At 36.4% G+C, this 12,338-nt stretch overlaps 1 long non-coding RNA gene and 1 pseudogene across 1 annotated transcript; one reads left to right on the top strand and one right to left on the bottom strand.

The window, feature by feature from the left end:
- The first annotated feature begins 2,018 nt into the window (after positions 1-2,018).
- On the top strand, positions 2,019-3,724 carry LOC100149169 (uncharacterized; annotated as a pseudogene).
- A 4,651-nt stretch (positions 3,725-8,375) lies between these two features.
- Positions 8,376-9,358, bottom strand: LOC137495948 (uncharacterized). Its single transcript, XR_011015949.2, has 3 exons — positions 9,240-9,358; positions 9,045-9,114; positions 8,376-8,417 (listed from the first exon to the last, which is right to left on the bottom strand). It is a non-coding gene; the product is annotated as an uncharacterized lncRNA (long non-coding RNA).
- Positions 9,359-12,338: the final 2,980 nt, after the last annotated feature.

The following is a 12,338-nucleotide window of genomic DNA, read 5'->3' as shown; positions in this document are numbered from 1 at the left end:
GATTAATCTACTTCAAAAGAAGTAGCAATTAAATTCCCTTTTTCTAAATGAATAGATTACCGTGTCCGCTCGGAAGAGCGGCGGCTCTGCGTGTTTGTTTGGTCAAATTAGCAATAAATTGATCCGGAATATTAATGATTAATAATAATTTGTTATTGTTGATAATTAATATTCATAATCTGGGAGTCCGCTCGGTCGCGCGAGCATGATCATATACAATCATATGTTTGTTTGACCAAACTGACTGAAGCTTAAGCCGGAATATTAATAATTAAGAATAAACCATTATTGTTGATTATTAATATTCATAAAATGAGCTAATTTCATGTTACAGTACAGTCTGGTGTTTACATACAAAAGCGCATGACTTTCCCTGAGACCAATTCAGCTCTAAGAACTAATGAAACATTCAGAAATATGTGTGATGAAGAACACCACATAACTAAATCTCCACTTACTGAACTTGATATAAATATGGTATCAGCATTTCCTCATGATTATATGCATTTAGTCTGTCTTGGTGTGATGCATAGGTTATTAGATCTATGGACCAATGGTCCTCTCAAGACTCGCATGCCAGCAAGTAAAGTAGTCAAATTATCTCAGAACCTACTCTCCCTTAAGAAATGTGTTCCATCTGAATTTGCTCGTAAACCAAGGTCAGTTGAAGAGAAAAATCGCTGGAAGGCAACTGAACTAAGACAGTTTTTACTCTACACAGGATCTGTAGTTCTTCGTGATGTTGTAAGCACTCTGGTTTACAATAACTTCCTGCTTCTGGCAGTTGCAATTTCTATCCTTATTGACACAACTCAATGCTCTGAAATGTGTGAGTATGCAAAGACACTACTTATAGCTTTTGTGAAACACTTTGTGCAGCTGTATGGCAAGGAATATGTTGTCTATAATGTGCATGGCCTTGTTCACTTAGCTGATGATGTGAAATGCCATGGTCCAGTTGACAACATTTCTGGATTTCCTTTTGAAAATTATTTAGGTCAGCTAAAAATATTGGTCCGACGGCCATGCTATCCTGTTGCACAAATTGTACGCAGAGTATTTGAGATATCTAGTGGTGGTTCAAAGACTGACATTTCTAAAGTTGTGTTCGGAAAGAGCATTGTGATGGGCCTATTTTGCCATTTGTTAAAGCAGTTTTAAACAGTACAAAGAAATCCATTTCCCTGATTTTTGTCTAAAGGTTTCAAAAGGTGATAACTGTGTTAATATTGATGGTGAAATTGGGTTGGTACAGAACATCTATATTCAGAATAATGATGCATTCATAGTATATGCTCAGTTTGAGTCAGTCAGTAGATTGTATGGCTACCCAATTGATTCTTGCAGGCTTGGAGCTTATCTTGTGTCAAATCTTTCTCAAAAACCTAAATGTGCAAAAGTTGATAAGTCTCAAAAAAATTGTCATACTTCCTATTCAAACAAGTTTGCTTGTCTGCCATTGCTACATTTAAACTGATATCAACAGATATCAAACAAAGTATTTGAAATGGAAATTTAAAAATGTGTAAAATGCCACTATAAAACTACTTCACACTATATTTAATTAAATTTTTTTTTTTTAGATATTTATTTTTTCAAAATGGTGCATGTGCTTGGCCATCTTACAAGTCTATGGCTAAGATTCATAAGGCTGTCACACTGCATGAATCTCCAAATCAATCTTGGGCAACCTTCAAGGTGCGGATTATTTACACTGTACTATAGCCATTAATTAAATTGATTGCATTTTAGGATTTTTAATTTTGGGGAAAGATTAACAACGTGATGTTTTATTATAGACTCATATGAGGAAGCTCGACTTAAACTTCCACAGGCAACTGTGATGTCTGACTTGCAGACAGATGAGGATGATGATCGCCTATCATACACTAAAAAAAAGAACAGGTTTGTTTGCAATTATTTTAAACTCATACTGTCAACAATATTTAATTGATCTATTACAACCTGTGAGTTTTGCCCTGGACTATTCTAAAATGTTTTTTTTTTTTTTTTGGTAAATGTATCTGTTCAGGGGACATAAAAGAAACAACTTCAGTGACAGTGATAAGGAGAATTTATCTGGAAGAAAGAGACTGGAAAAAAAAGGCAGAATGGAGGATCTTTCAGAAATTGATGCAGCACCGCATATACCGTCACCACCAATGACTACGGCAGAGTCCTTCAGAACACCAGCAAGATGCACGTATACTGCACATCCCAGTATGCCAAGGAACATTTACAGTCCTTGTTCCACTGCAGTGGGAAATCAAGAAAGAACTTGCTGCAACTCGTCATGTCTTTGTAAGAATTCAAAACGATCATTACATTTGTAAAGTCCTAATGCAGCTAGAAAATAAAGATCAACAAGAGAATATCAGTAGTATCTAACCCACTGTTGTATTTACACAAGATGTGTAAGGATAAGCTAAAGGTTGATTTATACTAATATACTTGTCTTTTTTATTTTTTTAGCATTACTGACTGAAGTAATAAAAGCACAAGAAGTCATGAGCAGCAACTGGACGTGATTCTTAAAAAACTGCATAAGCAAAATAGTACTCTGCAGTGTGAAGACATTCCCGAACCAAGCACATTTTACCTGCCACTGTCCAATTTACTTGATTTGGAAAAGCTAGAAAGTCAGATAAAGGAGCAGCCCGAACAAATGAAGAAATTGGTAAGTTCAAGCTCTTGCGTAGTTCAAAATTTGATATTTTTTTATTTTAAAGTTCAATTTTATTTATTTATTTATTTATTTTTGGCTTTGTAGGTAGCCTACTTTGGAATAATTGGTGGGTTTTCCACTAAAGAAGCAGTGTGGCGCATCCTTGGAAAGCTGTTAGCCAACTCCCTGGCTAAACAAATTAACTGGAGTGGGGCTAACCAAAAAGTGGCCTTTCGTACACTCACCCTTAGGACTGTCGTTGTCAGTAAGTTGATTTTAAATATACATTTCAATTCATTTGCAGCTGTTTTTCATCTGTGCCAAAATACCTTTATATGCAGAACGTGTTTTTAAATCATTAACCAGATAAACAACAAAATCTACATATAAAGTAATTTTAAGTGCCATTTTAGGTTGTACTTGTGTGAGAGCAAGCATGTTTCTTTTTACTTTTTCTTTAACATTTGTACTTGTTCACTTCTAATTATCTGTATTTCTTTTAATCATAGATGCAGTGAGGACAAATGGCCATATGAAGAGTGCCACTGATAAAGAGGTTGAAAAATACATAAGGTGTCTACAACTTGCTCCTGATTGGGATGGAGGAAGGAAAGAAAGAGAGAAAACAAATGTCTAAATCACAATTATTATTATTTTTTTATTCTAAAGCAACATTTTAAGTTTATTAAGATTCCCTGATCCATAGGCAATTTCTTTATTTTACTTTCAACTTGTGCAATTTCATTTATTTTTATATTGGTATTAAGTTGTTTCCTTTTTATGCTTTGCACTTGCATAACTTTTTTTTATTGAAGTTTGAGACTTTTTTTATATGAGCAATTTCAGATTTTTTTCTTTAAATATTCCAGTTTACTTAATTTTGTTTACAGTGTGTAATTATTGTGTAATTTGTAGTGTGTGTAATAATTGTGTAATTTGTAGTGTTTTTTTTATATATATATTGAAGTTGTAAATTCTTGTTCACTGCAACATTTATTCATCATTTTTATTATTATTATATGTTTGATATTTGTGCAATCCAATAAACGGTTATTGTTTATTTTGTCTTTTGTTTGATTATTTGCTATATAGGATATGTATACTGTTTGCATTTTTATTCAATTGTTTAAACACAATGCCTAGCCTACACTTTGCATTAACATAGTAGCCTGTTTTTGTCATATCAACACAAATAGTTGTAATTAAAAGGGTGAGGTTTATATTTATAAATATATATATATTTAAAAAAAAAAAAAATATATATATATATATATATATATATATATATATATATATATATATATATATATATAAATATATATATATATTAGTGCTGTCAATCGATTAAAAAAATTAACTAATTAATCGCACTTCTGAAAAAAAATTAATCGCGATTAATCGCATTTAAAAGACTGAAACTTGTAATTTTGGCTATTCGAGTGTAAAATTAATGTAAACGCAAGTCAAATACTATTTAAATTCAAAATATAATTCATTATAAGAATATTTGTTTACTTGTAACACAGATTTCTTCATGTAAACAACATACCCACAATAAACCACCAAGTTCCTGGCTTGACACCCATATTTATTACAGAAATAAAAACACAGGCATGTTAATGCCATTTAAATTTTAAAACAATCAATGACAATAAAGAAAACATTGATTTCCATATTGGATTCTCAGTGGACTGCAAAAAAATCCCAAAATACAGGCATTGCAGATATGGAAAATTATAATAATAAAGTATTGAAAATCTGTGCATGCCCTTGAATATGTTTACCAACTCCCATTCTATAAAAGCACAAAAGCCATATATAGGAAATAACGAGAGTTGACAAATTAAAAAACTACATTTTATTTATTTATTATTAAAATAAAATTATAATCCACACTGGAAATGTGGGTGCCTGCGTGTTTTGAGGGGGCCTAGAAAATAATGAGCATAACAAAAACTAATACAACATTTTATTAATGTTGATTAATAAAATAAAGATAAATAATAAAAGTAATGTATCAGAGACCCTTAAAAAAACATGTTTAACTCAACAATGAAACATCAAATGTAGCTAACAGCTATTACATTGTCAATCAAATGAACTTAAAACAATTAAAAAATGCAACAAATATTTGTTTGGGCAGAACTACAAAACTAAATGTAAAAAAAAGTTGCTTAAGTTGCACACTAGTTTGGTCATGTATAAATATCATTATATTAACCATATTGTATAAATATTTTTGTCACTATAAGCCTACATCATGCTGACGATCAAAAACACTGTCATGATATCTCCTGCGCTTGTCTTCTGACCGAGTGCATCTTAAAATACATGAATGACACCCTTCATAGCGTGAGAAGCGCACATTCTCTATCATTTGTAAAATAAAGACTTGCAGGTTAAGGAAACAGCATAGGAGGAAGTTGCCGAGGCCGTGGTGCAGATTAAAAGTTTAAAAAAGTATATGTATATGGACAGATAGGTAACTAGATAGAATAGACAGGAATATATTGATCTGTACCCCGCTGCAGAGTGCAGACGCAAAAGTCTGCTCTCCCGCGGCGCGAACCCGCGCATAAGAAACAGCCATGACTCTCAGCTATTTTGACAAATACACACCTACGTTACACAGAGCCCAACATGGAAGATTGTGATTGGGTCAGCCCAATGTCAATAAAGAAAACCAATGGGCTGCAGATTATGTCACACAGGCGCTCTGTCTGGAAAAGAAACCTCTTACTTTCAGAGCGTGACAGCTCACACAGTACCATCAATCACTGAGGCAGAAAGACATGACAGTCTGCTGAGTGTTTTATGAGCCGATCAGATCATTAGAAGATGATCAGCTCAGCCCAAAAGTATGTCGAAACAGCGGGAAACTTGCAGGCGTCTGCCCTGGCCATAACAGGAAAAAAAAAATAAATAATGCGTTAATTGCGTCAATTTTTTTTAACGCGTTAAATATTTCAAATTAATCGCATGCGTTAACGCGTTAATTTTGACAGCGCTAATATATATATATATATATATGTGTGTATTTATGTATGTGAAAGAAGACTTAATCGCGCCAGCTCCAGGCCGCAGCGCACATTTCACTCGGGCCGATTCCGGGGCAGATGCGGCAGCGTTGGCTCGCTTACGGCCGCCGCATCTCGCCTGATTGATTGAGTGCAGCAGCCGGGCCGAGTGGTAAGTCTCCGGCAGGCGACAATCTAGCCGGAACTGGCCTGAGTGTATTTTGCTATCTGGGTTCCCCCTCGGGGTAGTTTATTTTGCATTTTATTTTATTTTTGTTATTTAATAAAATTCCATTTCCCTGCATTTGAGTCCTCGCTCCTTTTTCCACATTTCCCCTCACTAACCCTGACAGTGCGAACTGGCCATAAGAGGACTCAGCGGAAATGGGACTATTTCTGTGCCCAGCTCGCTCCCAGCAAGAAGGAACCATCGACCAACCCCCAGCCAGAGGACTGTCTCACCGGCAGAACCATCGCCCATTCTGCATCTACGCAGAAGATCTTCTCGAGGCAGTCCGGGGGCTTGGGTTCAGTGAGACCACCCTCATCCACATCTTTTTTCTGGCTGGATTGGATGAGCCATTTGATTGGGAGGAGCTGGGTGATATCGGGACATGGACGTATTGGGAGGTGGTGGACTATTCCTGTCTGAGGAAGGAGACGGAGATCCTGGAGGGGGAATGGACCCCTCTCACCACCAGCACCATCTCCTGGTCCATGTCCAGCCCCCAAGGGTTAACCCGCACCCAAAAGCGGAGGCGGAAGAGAAAGGCCTCTTCTGCGAGGGTTGCTCCAGCCCCTGAGCGCCCTCAATTGTCGGCTCCAGCCCCTGAGCACCCTCCAGTGTCGGCTCCAGCCCCTGAGCGCCCTCCATTGTCGGCTCCAGCCCCTGAGCGCCCTCCAGTGTCGGCTCCAGCCCCTGAGAGCTCAGTGCCGCTCAGTGCCTGTCCCAGTCTGGCTCCTTGCCCTGCCGGCACCACCCAGCCCAGATAGCAAAATACACTCGGGCCAGTTCCGGCTAGATTGTCGCCTGCCGGAGACTAACCCCTCGGCCCAACTTCGGCTGCCGGACTCGGGCCGGATGCCTGTGGACTCACTGCCCGATTCCGGCCCGAATCAAGCGGGCCAGATGCGGCGGCCGTAAGCGAGCCGACGCTGCGCATCCGCGCCGGAATCGGCGCGAGGGTAATGTGCGCTGCGGCCCGGAGCTGGCGCGACTCCGTATTTATACACCTTATAAAACCTTTTGGTATTACATTGGTACTTGATATATGGTATTACAACCATTTGAATTTATATAACAGCAAACACCGGCTATAATGTAAACACAAAGTGTAAGCACTGCGTTTAACCTTTGAATAAAGTGCAAACTGCATACATATTCTGTAACGAAAATAATCAGACAAATGACAAAATAAATAAATGTTAAACGTTTATTGATTGCATGAAAAAAATAGTACAAAAATTTTATAAATAATTTTGTAGTGCACAAGAATATCAATATAAAAACAACAATAAAACAACACAATAAAGACACAGAAAGATTTAAACAAAATATCTAAAAATTACACACAAACACAGATGTTTTTTAAAACAACCCTGTTTTCCCCAATAGACTTGAATAAAAAATTTGTAAAAAACAGCTAAATTTTATATAAACCTAAATATAGAAACCAATTTAAGATATAGCAAGAAACATCTTAAAAATACCAATGACAATCCGTAAAATATCCAAGTCAAACTTGTAAAAAGTACTGCAGAATTCTGAAGAAACATCTTGAAACATTTTTAATAAAACATTAAAATAATAATAAACAAACAAATATATATATATATATATATATATATATATATATATATATATATATATATATATATATATATATATATAAATAATTGCAGAAGTATAAAGTCAAACTTTTTTTTTTAAATAAACTTGAACAAAATCAATTGCACAAACATATACATTTCATATATACACACGTCTTGTGCAATTTTATATTTATAATTTTATTTGTATTACGTTTATTAAAAATGTATCAAGATGTTTCTTTCTTCAGAATTTGGCGCACACACATACATACATACCATACATATATACACACACACACACACACACACACACACATATATATACATATATATATATATATATATATATATATATATAAATGCAAATGAAAGAAACAAATTGTTCAAGTATCAGGGAACATCCTAATACACTTAAAATGTTGTTTAAAAAATAAAACAAAATAGTGATGTAGACATTTGACACATTAGCTTTCTCTTCTTTCTTCCTCCATCCCTGTCAGGGGCAAGTTGTAGCTACCTTGTAATGCATTTTTCCACTTCTTTATCAGTGGCGTGGTAAGGACATTTGTCCTCACTCCATCTGTGATTAAAAGATAAACAGATAATTAGTAGTGAACAAGTACTAATGTAAAAAAAAAAAGAAAAAATTAGGAAAAAAGTAGGCTACCTACGAAGCAAAAAAACTATCAAAAAAAAACAAATAAACTTAAAACACTTTGAAATTAGCAAGAGCTTAAACTCACCAGTTTCTTAATTTGTTCGGGCTGCTCCTTTAGTTGATTTTCAAGCTTTTCCAAATCAAATTGGCCAAAGGAAGGTCAAATGTGTTTACATCTGGAATTTCATCACGTCTGTTTTGGTTTTGTGAGAATCAGGCCCAGGCTTTATGACGTTGCATGATTTTAAAACTTTTGTCAGTCGTGCTAAAAAAGAAAAATAACAAATTAGTATAAATCAACCTGTAGCTTATTCTCATACAACTTCTGTAAATACAACAGTGGGTTAGACACTGCTGATATTCTCTAGTTGATCTTTACTTTCTTTCAAAACAAGTCTTTCTCCAAAAGAAAAAATATTATTAGACATACTGTAAAAATGTTCTTGCTCTGTTAAACATCATTTGGGAAATATTTAAAAAAGAAGAAATAAATCAATGAGGGGCTAATAATTCAGACTTCAACTGTGTGTAGACAGACAGACAGACAGACAGACAGACAGACAGACAGACAGACAGACAGATAGATAGATAGATAGATAGATAGATAGATAGATAGATAGATAGATAGATAGATCATAACAAGAACGGCTGCTTAATTGAATGCATGTAATAGCGACACCCGGTGGTTATTTATTGAATTACGTTCATTTTTGTATAGCGGGCCAGATTCTATTGATATTTATAAAAAGCCTCGCGGGCCGTAGTTTGGACACGCCTGGTGTACTGGAATGTACAGTATCTGTGCATCTTGATGGTGGTCTTAAGATTTCTGCCATAGTCATTGATGGTGATGGTACTTGTGGTGCTGCCTTGATTTCTGAAATCTTCATACCTGCCTTTTATCCAGCCTCTTTGTTCCAAGTAATTTTTCTTCATCATGGTATAGATGTGTCTATACTGTCCTTTAATCAGATACATTTACAAAACAAAACATCACTTTAGTATAGTGCCAGGGCAAAACTCACAGGTTGTAATAGATCAATGACATAATGTTGACAGTATGTGTTTAAAATAATTGCAAACAAACCTGTTCTGTCTTTAGATGTATGACAGGCGATCATCATCCTCATCTGTCTACCAGTCAGAAATCACAGTTGCGTATGGGTGTTTGAGTCGAGCTTCCTCATATGCATCTATAATAAAACATCACATTGTTGTTAACCTCCCGTAAAGAAAAGTTCAAATCCCGAAATACTATCAAAGTTAATTAATGCATATAATACCTATAGTGTAAATAATCAGTACACAGAAGGTTGCACAAGATTTATTCGGAGATTCATGCAGAGTGACAGCCTTATGAATCTGAGACATAGATTTGTAAGATGGTCAAGCACATGCATTATTCTGTACCCATGAAGATTAACCTACCATTGTGAAAAATGTTTGATGATGATAGCCAATAACAATAAACCATTTCAGCTGTTTGTGAAGCAATTAGTAATGTAATGTCTGAAAAGCTCAATCTATGTTGAAAATGTATCAGCAGTTTACAGCTTATAATGGACTTTTAGCACACAACTATAACATGCCTATTCACGTTCAAAAGAGTGTGCCATTGACTTCTTTGGTCGTGATGTGCTGCAAAATGATCTCACTAACCTTTGTTAAACAAGAACAATGAGACTTAACCAACAAATACTGTTACCCATTCATTTAAATCAGAATTTATCACTGTCAATAACATAAAAAACAAAAAAAAAAAAACATCAAAATCTGCTTTAAGACGTTCAGTTTTACATTAACTGACCATTACAGCTTGAACAAAAGATATAATTGATTCACATAGGCTAACACATATGAATTAAAGTGCATAGTAATATATTTCTCTTGGATAATTTAAAGAGAATAGTAAACAGTCGAGTTTCGATCACTTTTCGTGACTAACTGCATAAACAAGATAAACAATAATATTTTATTAATCCAAAACGATTAGTTTTTATTTACACATAATCACAGAATTAATACTGTTGGATAAGTATACGCCTGTACAATGATTTTTTCAACATCCACGGTACTTTATAATGTTAAATCAGGAAAAAAACACGTTTTGCCAAGTTAGTTAATGGATTCGTCTACAGAAACTTTCTTTAACGCAAAGTTAGCATACACACAAATTCGTTTCATGTTTCTTTAAATTAATTAAAATAGTTTTCAGTTACTACACACGTTACAATCTAACATTGTGTAAAAGGAACAGGAACTTTCAGACGTGTTTGTAACTGTTAGCGTTAGCATACATTAGCTCCAGTCGTGTTTCTTAAAGCAAGTTACATTTCGTATCAAACTGTTTTAAATTACTAAACGCTGTTACAACCAAACACCGTGGAAATGTTTTAAGCTCTAAATTCGCTAATTATACAGAACACAAGCAGTAAAAAGCTTACCTTTCTGACCGGAATCCACGTGAGTCTTTGAAAAACCAAACTTTTCTTCTTGTGATCTTCGTGCCATGGTGGTTGACAACCAGCTTTTTGGAGCATTACCGCCACCGTCTGGATTGGAGTTTGGATCAGGAGTTACGCATGTGTTTATTATGAAACCAACTTCTGCTTTAAAAAAAAAACAGTCAGCACAGGAGCGTGCTATCTCAAAAATAAGCGAATTTTACATAGTTTTTCTCTAGATGACATGTATAATCTATTTATAAATAATATTGTTTTGTTTGCGTCTAAACATTGCGACCATCCACACTAAATATTCTTTTTGTTTTTTTTTTTGCTATCGTACCATGAATATTTTCTCAAATTATCATTAAACGTGGAGCTAACAGATTACTAGATAAAATAAGAACTTAATCGGTTGCCATCAGCCGAATCCTTGCCAAAAGCGGCCAGGATATGGTTGACCGGAATCGGGCCAGTGCTTTACAGCCGCATCACAACCGCATGTGCGCGAGCGAGCTGCGGGCCGCACTCGGCCCGGATAACACTCGCCGATGCCGAGTCGGAGCCGGAGGCGCCGGAGGGCAGCCGAGCTCGGGCCGATTACTGCCTGCTATCTGGGAGAAGTCTTACCCTGCCAGCACCAGCCCGGCTCCTTGCCCTGCCGGCACCAACCAGACGTCTAGCCCTGCTGGCCCGGCTCCTTGCCCTGCTGTGTCAGGGTTCTGCCACTCTGGTCTTGTAAATTCTTGTTTTGGTGGCAGAGCTTGGACACTACCCATGTCTGGTCCTGTTTCTGTCTCTGTGTGCGCGCGCGCCATCGTGGGTGTACGCAGAGTGTGCGCGCTCCCGCTTGACGCGGCCGCGCGCGCTCTGCATCCTTCAGATGCGCGCGCTCTTGTATTCGTGTTTTTGTTTTCGTCTGTCTGCAGCGTGGAGTTTCATTCCCAGCGTCTCAATCCAGTTGGTTTTGGTTTTGGTTGGCGCTGGGATGAAACATGCACTCTGCGTGTGTGAGCGCACGGTGAGTGTTGTCATTCATCGTGTGCTCGTGTCTTGCATCTGTCAAAGCACATGGCTATGTGTTTACATTGTGGTCACGTGCTTTTGTCGTGTGCTTCAGTGTTGTGTTTGTGTTGTCATGAACATGCGATTAATGAGTTCTCTCATTGGCTGCATGTTCTTGTCCTGTTTTATGTGAGCGCATGGCTTGTGTTGTCTCTCTGTGTCATGCGCTCTCCCGTCTATTGTCTTGTCCCACCCGTTTGTGTGTTCATTTTCTACAGTTTATAAACCCCTCACTTTTGCTGTCCTGTGCCAGTTCGTCATCACATGTTGTTGTTTGAAGTCTTGTCCTGTCGTGTTTCCAGTCCTCATACTTGCCAGCCTGCCCAGTCCTGTTTGTATGTGTATGTATTTGTTTTGTTAATGTTTTACCCCTCGGGGTAGTTTATTTTGCATTTTATTTTATTTTTATTATTTTATAAAATCCCATTTCCCTGCATTTGAGTCCTCGCTTCTTTTTCCCATTCCCCCTCACCAACCCTGACAATTTAGTTAATATTTTGTAATCGTGTCTTTTTTATGTCAATAGCATTAAAATAATATTAATTTAATTACATTATAAAATATTTAGGACAAATTTAAAAGGTTTATAATAGTTAACTGTTTTTACAGTAATTAACAATTTTCAGACATTACTGTAACATGCTGTAAACTGTTTTACGGTTGTATACTGTAAATCT

Source organism: Danio rerio, chromosome 6, assembly GCF_049306965.1.
Source record: "Danio rerio strain Tuebingen ecotype United States chromosome 6, GRCz12tu, whole genome shotgun sequence".
Taxonomy (NCBI): domain Eukaryota; kingdom Metazoa; phylum Chordata; class Actinopteri; order Cypriniformes; family Danionidae; genus Danio; species Danio rerio.
The sequence above is the reverse complement of the archived record's forward strand: the minus strand, read 5'-3'. Positions and strand labels throughout refer to the sequence as shown.